Below are 14414 nucleotides of genomic sequence, written 5' to 3'. Positions count from 1 at the left end.
AAAAAAAAAAAAACCTGTCTTCTGAAGCCTAAAGGGGGCTGAACTGTTTACTTAATAATTCAGTAAAAACTAAACAACGATATTACATTAATCCTTAAATAACACCTCACTAAATGTGATGTAAAGGTCAATATTATTCTTATACTCTGCAGTCACATAGGAGCTGGAAGGTTAGTTCAGAACAAGGAGTCCAAAAGAGCAGCCTGAGAAGCCTTTGCATACATTTCACAAAAGGGCTTTTTAATTGTGAGCACAGGTTGTTTTGAATTAGCAATGATAAATGTCAGCTGCATGAATTCTAGTTAGGCATGAACTAAAATTATTCTGATTCTTCCTTTCATTCTATTGTATAGTGAAGATATAATGTCACAACATGCTGCATCTCTCTTTGGCCCCAGGGTACAGTACAGTGCTCAGGAAACCTAGATTCAATGGTTGGCTTGGATATAACCTTATTGTGGAAGCTTGGTTAAATCTCTTAGTCAATTTTCTGGGAATTAAGCACCTAAATGCTTTTCAAGATCAAATCCTCTCTGGAAAATAAGAAGTAGAGAAATCCATATTCTCATAGAACCTGCAAAGTTAAGATTTTGTCAACACTTATAAAAAGAACCAAACAGAAATAAACATTTTGTTAGAAAGAGCTTGGAATAACTGTCAGATTCAGATGCTGTACACCACAAACCTCTATTTCCAACTTTGCTATTTGCCAGCTGAATGCACTTGGCAAAGTCATTTCATTGGATTGTACTTCAGCTCTCCCATCTGGAAAATATTATCAATCTCTTCTTTAAAGCATTTTGAGATCTACTAAGGTAGCTGTGTAATACCAGTTTGGTTTGGTGTTCTCACTGAACCCAAACCTAAAGAGGAAATACAAGCTGATTGTCAGAAACAGCAACAGAGTATTTTTACTATTAGTTGCTAATGAGTACAATGTGCTTTTTTTTTTCTTTTTCCTTTTTTTTTTTTTGTACTGTTGAAGTTGTATGCATAAATCCAGAGAAACCAATCATTAATATTAGTCCTCATGAGTAAATATAGGTGCCTATATACAGCTCTTGGAGGAGAAACCCAATTTTTGCCTCTTTTGATACAATGAATTTCACAGGACATCTTCCCAAAGTACAGCTTGATGAGGGACAGGCATTTCAGTCCTGCTGATGTGACTTGCAAGAGTGGAAAATATATGTAAAGAATAATCTGCCCTTCTTAATGCAGGTATATTGTAGCTTTCCTTACTTCTAATTTATGATCTCCATTTCCCAACAAATATATCTAAGCTGAAATCCTGGCCTCAGGGAAGCCAATGTCAGAACTTCTATTGACATTAATAGATCATCTTAAGCCTCTGTAAACAACCAAATATGCCTTTCAATCTCTATCACCTGCTTCAGATTTGATAAGGGCATACTTCAGTTTCCATCTACTTAAGGTTTAGACTTATAATATATTTAAATGTTTCTCTTTCAGTGCTAAGGTTTGGTGTTTTTTTTGTTGGTGGTGTTTTTTTGGTGTCCCCCAGATTTAAAAAAAAATTTTTTTTGACAGCTACCACCTACTCAAATAAAACACCATTTTAATGATATTCCAAATTGTTTTGCAGTTTCACATATGCCAGAGATACTTATACAGACTTATAATATAGTAGATTACAGACTTATAATATAGTAGAAACAATTATAAGCAGACATTTGGCTCTCATTCACACTAGTATGAGTTAAGCAAGTAAAATGCAACTCTCATTCATTCAATATAACAACACAAAGAGTAGAAGCATTTTCATGTGTCATTTTCTTTTGTGAATACTCGTCTTATCCCTCCCAATTTCTAGTATACCCCTGCAGATATTTCTATGATGTAAACTGAAATGATTTTTTTTTACATACAAATGACTAGATACATTAAAATATACGAGTAGCATTACATTAAATATCACTCAAATCTTTATTATTTAGTCCTGTTTAACAAGCACTTTTATTATAGAAATAGATCGTTTTAATTTCTTTTTAGAGACTGGCTACTTTTTTCCTAGAAGAGAATTAGTTCACCAGGCAACAAAATTTGCAGATGTTTAACTCTACTCCCATAACAGCAGGCTGTCATACTAGAGGGGGTAAGACAGTCTAAACAGACCATTCTTTTCCCAAATGAACTACAGAAATGTACAATTTCAAAACGTCAGCAAGAATCCAGTGCTATTGTGAAGGAATCTCAAACACATGATTAAAAGTATTAGGGAAAAAAATTGCTAGTAAAAAGCCACTGATTCTCCTCCAATGTGAATAGATTCACATATCTAAGTATGCATGTATGCTTTCCAAAAATTCTACAGGTAATGATATAGACTGTAAGGAGGAAATAGAAGAACCTTCTTTATCACTCAGAAGGACCAATTCTACCTGTGCTTACATGGATAAGAAGTAGCACTTCAGCTCTGTGCCCTTTCCCTTTTAAGTATAATCAAATATGCTGTGTATTTCCACTGCACCTAAGTATAGACCTAAAAAATCAAAACTATCTGTACATACAGAAAAGCTCCTGGGTTTATTAGTATTTCCTCTAGATTAAGCACTGCACTTGAACTCTCTTTATTATGCTGGAATAACAGATTGTGTCCATCAGGCAAGAATGTTTTTTATTATCCAGCTTTCTTCTAGCACTTTTCCATTCTTTATGCAACATGGTTATTCTGAAGATAAATTAAAAAAAAAAAATCAATAAATCAATAATATCAATCTCTAAGGTGTTCTAGAGCACCTTAAAAAGGATATCTTAAAGCAACATGAGAGAGAAAAAGAGAGAGAGATTTTTAGAAAGAGAAATATCTGTCTGAATTTTATTTTACTTTGATGGACAAGTCTGTTAGGAGAAATATGGAAAGGGCTAGTAAAAATATTAACCCACTGTTCACTGAATTTTTGTACTGAAATCCTAAACTAAAATACCTTCTATAACAGGTCCATTTTTTCAGCTACTTATGGAAATGAGGTGAGAAGACAAGAACAGTATTTCCTAGAACATCAAATGGAGGTAGAGGCAGAGCTAGAACAGCTGTGTTAAAGATGCAGCACAAAGTACTCAGACATGCAGTAAGTTAAATATTGAGCAATATTCCTGGGACTGGCAGAATTGGCAAGAGCTGGACCACTCTACACCAGGAGAGGTACCTTTTGGGGACTGTGGAGTCGAATACCTCACTTAGCACTTAACTCCTAAAACCTGAATAGAACGGAACAGGACAGAATAGTTCAGTAGGAAGGAACATCCAGTCCAACTCTCTGACCACTTCAGGACTAACCAAAAGCTAAAGCATGTTAATGAGAGCGTTACCCAAATGCCATTGGAACATTAACAGATGTGGGGCGTCAACCACCTCTCTAGGAAGCTTGTCCCAGTGACCACCCTCACAGTAAATACATTTTCCCTAATGTCCAGTGTGAACGTCCCCAGGTGTAGCTTTGGGCTCTACCCTCTTGTACTGTCATTTCTAACCAGGGAGAAGTACCACTCCTATTGCTTATCCCTCCATGGGTTTGATGATAAAAACATTGATATCTTTCAATGCACATTCTTAAACAACATTTAGTAAATATAGGGAAGCTTAGAAAGAGGTAATCAGAGAAGTAGAGGGTAACTCTAATAAATTTTAATATTAAAATTTGTAGGGCATCAACGCTATGTCTGAGGTTATCAGCCAAACTGTCCTCAGTGATCTGACCTCCTTAGCACAGTCCAGATAGATACCTGAGTCAAAAGAAGTCTAGTCTGGGCCAAATCAAGCTCCCTTTTCTGCTTTCTAGCCCTTCAAACTCTGCTCCTTAGGAATTCTTTCATCAACAAGGAGGGAGTGGGGCAGGAGGGAGACAAGGAAAGGCATTACCAAGTTTTCATATATGGGAAAAGTGATGTCATGCAAAACCCCACACTAATTTTCACATCTCACAACCCCAGTGATTTTAGCCAAAGTGCTTCATTCAGGCAAAATATGCACTTCCAAAATGTGCTCTTCCAAACACTTATCTGCTATTCTGAATGTTACTTCTCTATGTCCTCTCTCAAAGAAAGTAATCACAAATCCACCACCACATCTCACTGCTGTCCTAGCCTGCATGCATGCTCATTTTGCAGATAGCCTCCATGGAGCTGATCTCAGCACAGGTTTTTTTTCTGTAGTTTACAGTTACCTCTGTTTCTGTCAACAAAATAAGGAGGTATTAGATAAATACACTCAGAGTCTTCAAGAGTCATAGAGGGCAGGATTTTTCCTTGGGGAAGGAAAGAATATTCAAGGAACTAATGGGAAAAATATGTTTGTTTTAGAAAATAGTGTAGGAACAAGAGAAAATGCCTAGAGATGGGAAGATTTGTAATTTTAACTTGCATTGTTAACTTCTACTATGTGCATTATAATTTTAGATAGCCAAAGAAATCAGAAGGCATATGAAGCCAGAAGAATACGAGGAAAGAGTCTAAGCAGAAGTGCCAGTTTAAGTACTGAAGTCTAATTCATGTTGCAGAAGATAAATTTTGCATAAAAACTTTTCTGAATTTCAGCTATTCTACAGCTGTTTTAAACAGTAGTTCAAAGTCATGCTAATGGTTTAAATTCAAAAGTTTGTTGTATTTTAAATAAAAAGGATATGATCTACTTTTCCATAAATTGGTTAATTTAATAAACATTCCAAAATCTAGTCAGCTAAACAACAATAACAATCCAGTTGTCTTAAAAATGTTGGTAGGTTCTGTAGAGGATAAAAATACCCCAACCTCTTCTTTGGAACAAAACCACAGACTTGTCTGTTTTGAATCAACAAAAGAAATAGTAGATCAAGAAAAATCTCCCAAAATCTGAAAAGAAATCTCTTTGGAGTTATCCCCAAAACAGCAAAGAATCTGTTATTGACAAGGCTTTCTGGGCTTAAAGGGCTCAACTCTACCAAATGCCCAAGGATCATATCTTCATCAGGTTGCACAGAGACTTCCATCATCTCTTTGTGGCTCTGCTGCTGAAGTGCACACACTGGGAGACATGGCTTTAAATAGCAGAACCGTACAGAGACAGAAGAGTGGAAAGAAATGGAGACAATAAGAGTCTGTTTGACCATTAATAGATATAAAACCCCCATAGAAGTAAATCCCTAGGATTTGTTCAGCAGATGTCTGCAGCCCAAAGGGAACTTTCTATCTGAAAAAGAAAATGCTTTATTATATTCTGAAGCCAAAGATTTGAGTTATTCCTGAGAAATGTATTTGTTATGGGGAAGCAAGTGAGCTATTTATGGCTTCTCTTGTAAGAAAATGAAGAACTTCCTGAACTATAAGACTGTCCTATCTTGAACTACAAGACTGTCCTGAAACTCAGAAAAGAAAGAAAAAATAATCGTAGTCTGAACAACAGAGTAAATTAAATTTCAATATTAAATTTTCAGTTATATTAACCTAATGAAAAGCAGCTTTTAAGTAATAGTTTTCTAGTTAGCAGTACCCTTACTGTGTGATCCAGCATCAGAGCAAACTACTTAAATAAGTGACCTTCAATGCAACACTTTTTTATGCTGCACCTTGCTGGTGAAAATAAATAAATAAATAAATATTCTAAAAACAATTACTGAAGTCTTTATATTGTGATTCACCCAGTGCTCAATCTGATTTCATTCACACATTACCTACAAATGTGGTTCAATTACACAATTCCTTCAAAGGCTGCTCTTCATGATATACCATCCAGATCATTATAGAAACATTACTCTATTTTGTTACTACCATTATTGTCACATTGGAAGAACCAAAAAATTCACAGAAATGTATCTGGAATGGTAGTGGATGTAAAAGTAAACACTTTCTTGCCACAATAACTTGGATAATTATTTCCAGGTTTTTAGGGCTTCTTTTGCAAATCACCATGTTTGAACCTTTATGGTGTTAAGTCAGAAAATTAGTGAAATTATGCAATATCTTAACTTTAAAGTACATTTTTTCCAGTCAGTATTTCCAACACTTTATGCCTGGAATAGTGAAATCAGCAGGACCAGGTTGCCTTTTGATAAATCTGAAATCAAATCTTTCTTTCCTAATGATGCATCCTTCTGTTTAACAATATATTTGTGCTACAATTTCCATTGTGCATTAACCAGCAATAAAGCCAGCATGCACAGCAATATTTGCAGATGACAATCAGAAATAGCTGAGATGGTTTAGAGCCTCCAGTCTTTTGTATATAACCACCTCCTTGCTCCAACTCTGATCTGGCAAAAGAGACAGTGGAATGAACCAGACTCACACTCTTGATTCTCCTCAGGGTGAAGTTAACCAGCATACAGAAAGCTATCCTAGCTGTTCGGTTGACTCCACATACACACAGGTAAAGACCTGCATTTGCATTCTGCAGCTTAGTCACAAAGAGCTCTTCATCTCAGAATGTCATGTCATCTCAGAATTTGCTCTTGAAATTTTGTGCAGTGTCGGTAAAAGCAGCCATTTTGTCCTAGGCCTGAAGTAGCTGCAGTTCTGTCATTGCTGAATTAACTCTTCTTTTTGCAGGTCTACTGTCAGCCTGCTCCCACTGATATGAAGGGACTACCCTAATGCAGATACCCACCAACAAACTGATCCCAGTGCTTAAAAAATTTGGCAGGTCTACTGCATGCCAGAGGGTTGATGTTCAGATTTCAAGAGGAGAAAATATTGCATCTATTCAGTGGGAGCCACAGTAATTGGGCGTCCTTTATATTCCTGAAAGTGCTTGTGCTCCTTTATAGAACAATGACTGAGACTTGTATCTAGAACCAGGACTTCCAGCTGGTCCAGTACACAGCTGCATAGTCCTCATAGCAGCTTATTGACTTAGGACCTTTCTTTGGCTCATTGCACAGAGCATCTTGGCACTTGCCAAGAAAACTAGTGTACATTTATAAAAAGCAGTACTGTCTGTAATAATTATTCTCCTTCAGGCATATGCTAAGATCAGTCAGATATAAAATCAGTCAGATGGCAATATCGTTGGTAGGTTCCCCAGATAACAAAATGTTACTGAGTTTCTTTTCATTAAAACAGAAGAAGCAAGGAAAAAGAAAACCTAGATTTATATATATATAGAGAGAGAGATAGACAATATATTAATTTTAGACTTCTCTGAAGGAGCAAAGATTAATCAACTTGCTCTTTCTGTGTTTCTGTTCTCACGAATGATTATGAAATGTTTGAAATTATGATTCACCCATAACAATGAGCAGATATATTAATAACTCAAGTAGAAATAAGACATTTACATCTCTCCTTTTAAGATAACTTAATTAAGAAAATTATTTGTGAATAGGTCACTATTATCTGTTCTGATTAATTCAGAAATTTGACTAGGAGAAATTACACAGAAAGAAGAACTTCAGAGGATGTTAAATAGAATTTCAATCATTTATATTTCTACTGTCTAGCCCATAAAATATGTCATAGTGTGCAGTTGGGGTATTGATTTTCTGATGTCTGGGAGATTAAAATACAAGTAGCCAAGTGTTCCTCTTGACAGCTACATTATGAAAATAATCAAGAAAAAAAATAATTTTTTATTTTGTTTTGTTTTGTTTTGTTTTCCAGAAAGTTATTCACATGCAGTGACTGAACTATTGTGAGGTAAACTTGATAAAATTATGAATCGGATTTTTTTTCTATATTTTATTATGTCAATAAAGACATAAGGGAATAAGAAATAAATAGCAAGGTTTTTTAATATCGAGTTTTATATGGGTACCAACTTTTAGAAGCAGTGGAGTCTCACAGTTTCTTCAGTACCGTAGTTTCTTCTTCTTGTTCTCAAGTCACGGAAATCAAAAGGGAAACAAAGAGCAGCAAAAGGCGTAACCAAAGCTTGTGTGATCCTGAAGTTAATGTATTTAATTAAATTAATTAATTTAATTAATCAAGTTGGGTGAATCTCATGTCAAAATCAAACTCAGATAAAGTAAAAGATTCTACAATTTGCTATACCTAAGACAATTATTTCCTTTCCTGTTAATACAATTATTTGGGGCTTTAACTCTGTTGTATAGTTCTTCTAGTGAGATTTAGCTTAGTTTTACAGAATTGTTTTATAGCATTGCTTAAAAAGAACATTTTATGCTTCAGACATTTGACCTAACATGCTGAGTTAAATCTCATTTAATTCTACCACAAGGTAGGGTAAGAAAAAAAAAAAAAAAAAAAAAAAAAAGTAGTATCTTTCAAAACATCAAAAATTTTTCAATCTTAGCATTGAGCATTTGTTTTTTTTTTCTTAATGTATCAGCTCTAATAATTACAAATCTATACACTTTTATCACTTCATACTATATAATGCCTCCTGAAATGGCTTATATTTTACACAGCTAGATGAAAATCAAAGGATGTGATTGTAATGACAGCACAGGTAGGCTTTGTTATTTGCCTGAACATCCAGATTTCTACTAACTGTTGTTGCAAAAGCAACATAGATAGATCTGAGGCAGACATTTTTATTGAAATTTTATGATACTTGCTCTAAAGTTCTCGCCAGAGAATCAGGAGGGTCAGTTCTTAATTTAGGCACTTATGAAGAAAGAAGCAATTTCTTCATTTCAGACACTTGACACTTTTATATTCATCTGCTGAAGAGAATGGGTTGACTGCAAGAGAAGAAGGCATATCTTTAATCATGTGTCAAGAATGGCACTGTCCATCATGGCACTGCAGTGAAGCCATGCTCCACCAACAATATCCATTAAATTACATAATGATATTAGGAGACTCCGTTGTTGTAAGACAGAAAAAAACAATAACACATGAAAAAAAAAAGAAAAAAAAGAAAAAAAAGAAAAAAAAAAGCTCAGTTTGGTCAAGCATATAAACACTACAGCAGGTTCCAGAAACGCATAGAACTTAAAACTGATGTGGGTAAGAGGGTGTCTCTGAAATATTCAAACCAGGAAGAAGTGGTCTCATATAGAAAGTTTCTGCACAACAAGAGGCTTCTAACTTTGTCTAAAATTTAGCTGAAAAATATTGAAACACTTCAGACTTTTCTTGTTGGGAAATAGGTATGGTTCTGACAATTTTTTATTCATAAAATGCAATCCAGTACACCAAACATGAGATTAAGCCAGTATTTTATAGTTATTTCTATATTTAAATTAATCCTATTCAACTCAATTTTCAGTCACTAAGCAGACTGTGTAATATCCATTTAATTAATTTGCCTACATGTCAGCTTTTAATGAAAGGAAAGAGATAGAGAACGAAGGTGATATTAAAGATACCAGTATTGCTAAGTGGAAGGTTCAAAATGTTGTACTTAGACCATGTTACTAAAAAAACATGTGGTCATGTAATTAATGATTGGTCTCCACAGATATAAGGAGCAGCACTAACTTTTCTGGAGAAGTCATCACTTTGTTTGGATGCTTGGACTCTGAGAGGAATCGGAGTAATTCAGTGTTTTCCATTCTAACACATCCAGGAGTAATTAGTTAAAAAATGGCTCTAATAGTTATGTACTTTGTCAATTAATTTAATATGATCTCTTTTTTGTATCCAGGTATTGACTTTTTTTTCTTTTTTTTTTTTTCTTTCTTTCTTTCTTTCCCAGAGGAAACATTAAACTTTCTTGATTTATTTAAATACAATAAAGAAATTTTGATAATGAAATTTTATTTTTTTTTCTTTTCCTAAGTCTTCACTCTCTGCTTTGATCTAAATAAATACAGCAGTTCCTAAGTTAGCAAGCAAATCTTAGAATAAGAGTGAATAAAGTAAAGAATCCATTTCATTTAATTAAAACTTTGAACAATACTAAACCATTGAGGATAATTAAATGTCTTTTTAAGGATTTTAAATTGCTATTGAGCTATTAAATAAATACCAATTTGGGGTTGAGAAGACTCTGAATCAGCAAGACTGCTATTCAGCAGCAACAAATTTTAATGTTTTTCTTTCATGATTCTTCCAAGACACAACTTTTCCAAAACACAATAATTTTCCATGCAAAGCTTGGTGCATATTGGTTTCTGCTTCAATTAAAGCCCAAACTGTTTGAATAGAAAATGCATAGTCTTATACATTGTACAGAAGGTTATTGATTGCAATAGTCCTTGATTCAAAAATACTTCTATTTTTCATATGAATATACTTCCAATTATTATCATACAGCAGAAGCCTAATAAAAGAATGTTAAAATTACATCACAACACGGAAATAACTAGATTCCCTCAACAGCTACAGACTCCTTGCATTATTATTACCTATCAGTCCTAGAAATATCTCTTGACAAAGGAATGGAATGAAAATATTATTTGCCAGTGAGCAGTACAGCTGCTAAATATGTTTGGCCATGAATTCATATAAAATCCTATTGAAAAAGAGGTACAAAGAAACAAGATAAGACTTTTATCAAGACTTTACTGTCAACTTACCAAAAGGTAACAAGAGAAATGTGTGTGGGGCAGGTGGGAAGTGTTGTTTTTGTTTGTTCGTTTCTGTGATCATCCAATAACAAATATTAAGAACTTATTAGTTGGATATAGTTTCCACAGGACTGACCTCTCCTTTTTACTGTGTTTTCCACTGAGAAGCTTCTTGCCCACTGATCTTCATGTCTGTGTAGCTTTTGTCTCCTCTGAACAAGAAATAGTCAGTTTCTCTTGCTGATCTCTCTGCTCCCCACTTCTCTGTCCCATTGTGTGGTCCCACTCCAGCACTGTCCTTGGACCCAAGCATTTTCAGTCACCCTTTTTAGCTGGCCCATAACCTGATGTTCAAGAGTCACTCAGAATAGAGGGAAGCCTGCACAGACACCATGGAATTACTTCAGTGGTAAGTTACTAAAAGCGTGGCAGACCATGTACCAACTGCAGTCATTTAAAAGCCAGCCTTTGAAATGTTTCGCAGAAAGAGCTAAATGACTAACTCTGCACAAAAGACTGACATTGTGGGGAAAAAAAAAAAAAAAAAAAATCTCAATCCATGCAGTTGCAGTCTGACAGAATTACAAGCATCTTAAATAGGGCTATAAAATGGGGAGATTCAGGTCATTTTATTTACAAGGTAGTTCATGGGGAAAAGGGGGAAAAGAAGAGGGCAGTTCCAGCCCTGCCTGTGGTATCCAGAGCTTTATCTTTGGTGTATATCCAGCTGTGGCCTTACAATGAGTATTTTTATATAAAACACAATGATAGTCTGTGAAGCAGTGGTGAAGTTTCAGCCTTCCCTGCTGCTTTAAACGAGGCTGACTCTGACTCTCTTCTGAGCCCAGTGAAATCTTTGTAGTGTGTTTCTGCTTCAGCAGGAGAGGCAGTAAGTTGCTCTGGTTGTTCCAGGTCCAGATAGCATTGGATGTTCTGCACAGGCAGATGCGGGTTTAAGTCTCCTCAGGTGGAGGAAATTGAGCCCAGAGCTTATATATGTAGAGGCAGTGTTCTAACAATAAAGCTGGAGGAGGTGTGCCTTTAAAGAAAAATCTCCTGCTCTTGTGCACAGTCTCTGACAGAATGAATTAGGCTTCCATCTCTGAAGGTTTCTGGGAATTATGTATAAGGGGAGAGACCTTGCTGCAATGACCCAAACACCAAGCAACAGACATCCAACTCCCATCATGTGGGACAACACTGTGAGTTCTCTACCCTCTCCCCAGTCCTCAAATTCCACACCAGCCTAGTACAGGAGGCTTCTCTTTAGTGTGCCAGTTGTTTTGATATCTAACAATAAGCTTTGGGCACCATTCCTCCAGGAGGAAGCCTAAACATTAGATATTGCAAATGTTCTTAAGTTGCATTGAGTATCTTATTCACCAGTGGAATTTGAAGTGAAACATTTGCTTAGCTATAGCCTGAAGATGGTGTTCATCTAACCTACATTACACCTGTGAGCCTGTCGGTAGAGGCAGGCTGTAAGCATCAGGTACACTTTACCCATTAGCTAGTACTGGGCTCAAATACTTAACAAGAATGATGCAAACATGGGTTTCAATACATATGCCCAAAAAGAGCCTAGTATAATCATCATACTTTTCAAAGCAAATAAAAGTAAGCATATTAAAGACCTGTAATAAGTCACTTCTACAAAATTTATTTGCTATTTCTATGGCATATTTATGGGATATTTATATGGTATTTTCTGTTGCTTGAAATGTGTTCCACCTATGCTATAACTATATTCCCTTTGAAAATTAAAAAGTATCTTTTATCCTACCTAGTAGTTTGGATAAACATTCTATATATGTATTGACATTTTCTCAGGCCAGCCTTGAAGTCATATTCTCCTCTTTTTTTTTTTTTTTTCCTTTTTTTTTTTTTTGTAATGTTAATACATAGTGAATATTAAGTCATCCAACACTACACCACAAATATATTCCAGGATCACACTACACCACAAATATATTCCAGGATCACACCACTATATATATAAAATTTTGTTTTTGTAGGAATTCTTCATGACCTTGGCTCTATAAATGAGAAGACCAATAAAATTTTTGATCCATTAACTTTACAATTATTTCATAAATATAAATAAAACTGTGGGAAAATTGGACTGCTTTCCTACAAAATCTGTATTAAGATATCCCCGTTCAAAGAAACAATAAAGCTAACACCAGGGACTTTGCCAGGGTGAATCCCATTAGTCAGCTGTATAAAGAAAACGATTAAGACTTTGTCTAAAAACAAACTTGATTTGATGAGAAGCATACAAACCACAGCACAGTCATATCTGAATTGTTCATGAATTGAATGGTGCCCAGTGCTAGGACAAGAAGCAATGGACACAAAGAGACAGGCTGTTCCATCTACGCATCAGAAAGTACTTCTTTATTGTGTGGGTGGTTGAGCACTGGCACAGATTGCCCAGAGAGGTTATGGAGTCTCCCTCCTTGGAGATCTTCAAAAATCCTCTGGACATTATCACTCAGGCTCTTTGTGCTCACCCTTTTGACCAGCCCACACAAAGCATCATAAATGACGAGGCCCATAAGGAGATAAAAGTTTCCTTAGAATAAGGACAACTGTAAGGAAGACAAGTTTACATGAATTTTCTAAATGTGATCAGATAATTTCAGATTTTAAGGTGTGAAAGATCTTAGATATAAGCAAAAATAAATACAAGGTAGATCTGCTCATTAATCACTTCCATAGGCACAACAAAACCATATGGCAATTTTTGTAGTCAGAGACAGAAAACTGACATAGGGAAGTAAACACTGAAGTCTTCAAAAGTTTTTTTCTCAATCAAATATTTTCCAAGAAAAGCAGAACCTGTGTTAGAGAAATGGCATAAACATCACTAAAAATCCCAAACAACTAAATTCCACATCCAATCTCCCCTTAACAGAAATTGTTTAGAACAGAATTGAAGAAGGGATATATGTGATCTTTGTATAAATTGAATATCACTAAAAGCATAGAAACTTTTTTAAGTTCCCTTGTTCAACAATCAGATTTGAGAGATCTCTATTGATAATCTTTCCCATATTAATTTTTCTACTAAAATTATTATTGACTTGCTGTGTTCATATCAGAAATAGATTATTAGTAAATTGAGCATTGTTCCAAAAACTATTGGACTTCATTGCTCATATTATGTCTCCTTAACGCTATTACACTGAATAACAAAAGATTAAATCTTAATGCATATGTGTAATAGGATTTAAATGCAGGTCATGTGCCAAGTCACATCTTGATTTTCTTGATCTTATTACTTACGTGTATAATCTTAGCATCACATTAATATAATCACCATGTAAAAACTACAGTTGCATTACACATAAATATTAGAAACTTTAATGTTGCAAAGGCAAATATTAAATAGCAATAAAGAGATGGGATTACCTGTTCAATAAGCTATTTTATGGAATTATACAATGTTTTTAAAAACAGGAACAGTCTTCACTCTGGTGCATTTATATGGGGGGAAGGGTAAGTGGGGAGTCCATATTAGAAAGTTGAGAGTGCCACTGACATTTTATTTTTACCTGGATATACTGATGACTGTTAATGATTGCATGTGTATTAAAATGTAAAAGCTATGGCTCAAATCAAGACCACATTCTAATTAATTGCAGAGCATCAGGGAAAAGAAATTAAGTTACATTGTGCCCAGCTGTTATGAGGATTATATTAGGTTCAAAATGGGCTTCCACCATTCATACAATTGTCAGGAACTACCACTGATTCCTCTGCCCAGGGACATGGAGAAAGTACTCAGTTCAATTAATCTTTTGTCTGAAGAGCAGAGTCCCAGAAAGTATTACAAACCTATAATGGTGATACTAAAGCTCAGTAACTTGGGAAATTCCGAAATACAAGGATGTAACACAGGAAGATGCTGAAAAGACCAATGCTTGCTAAGCTTCAGATTAGTTCCAGGGAGAAACTATCTGTTCATGCAGAAGACTGCTATTTAAATTTATGGATCTGTGT

This window comes from Oxyura jamaicensis, chromosome 4 (genome assembly GCF_011077185.1).
Source record: "Oxyura jamaicensis isolate SHBP4307 breed ruddy duck chromosome 4, BPBGC_Ojam_1.0, whole genome shotgun sequence".
NCBI lineage: Eukaryota > Metazoa > Chordata > Aves > Anseriformes > Anatidae > Oxyura > Oxyura jamaicensis.
The sequence above is the reverse complement of the archived record's forward strand: the minus strand, read 5'-3'. Positions refer to the sequence as shown.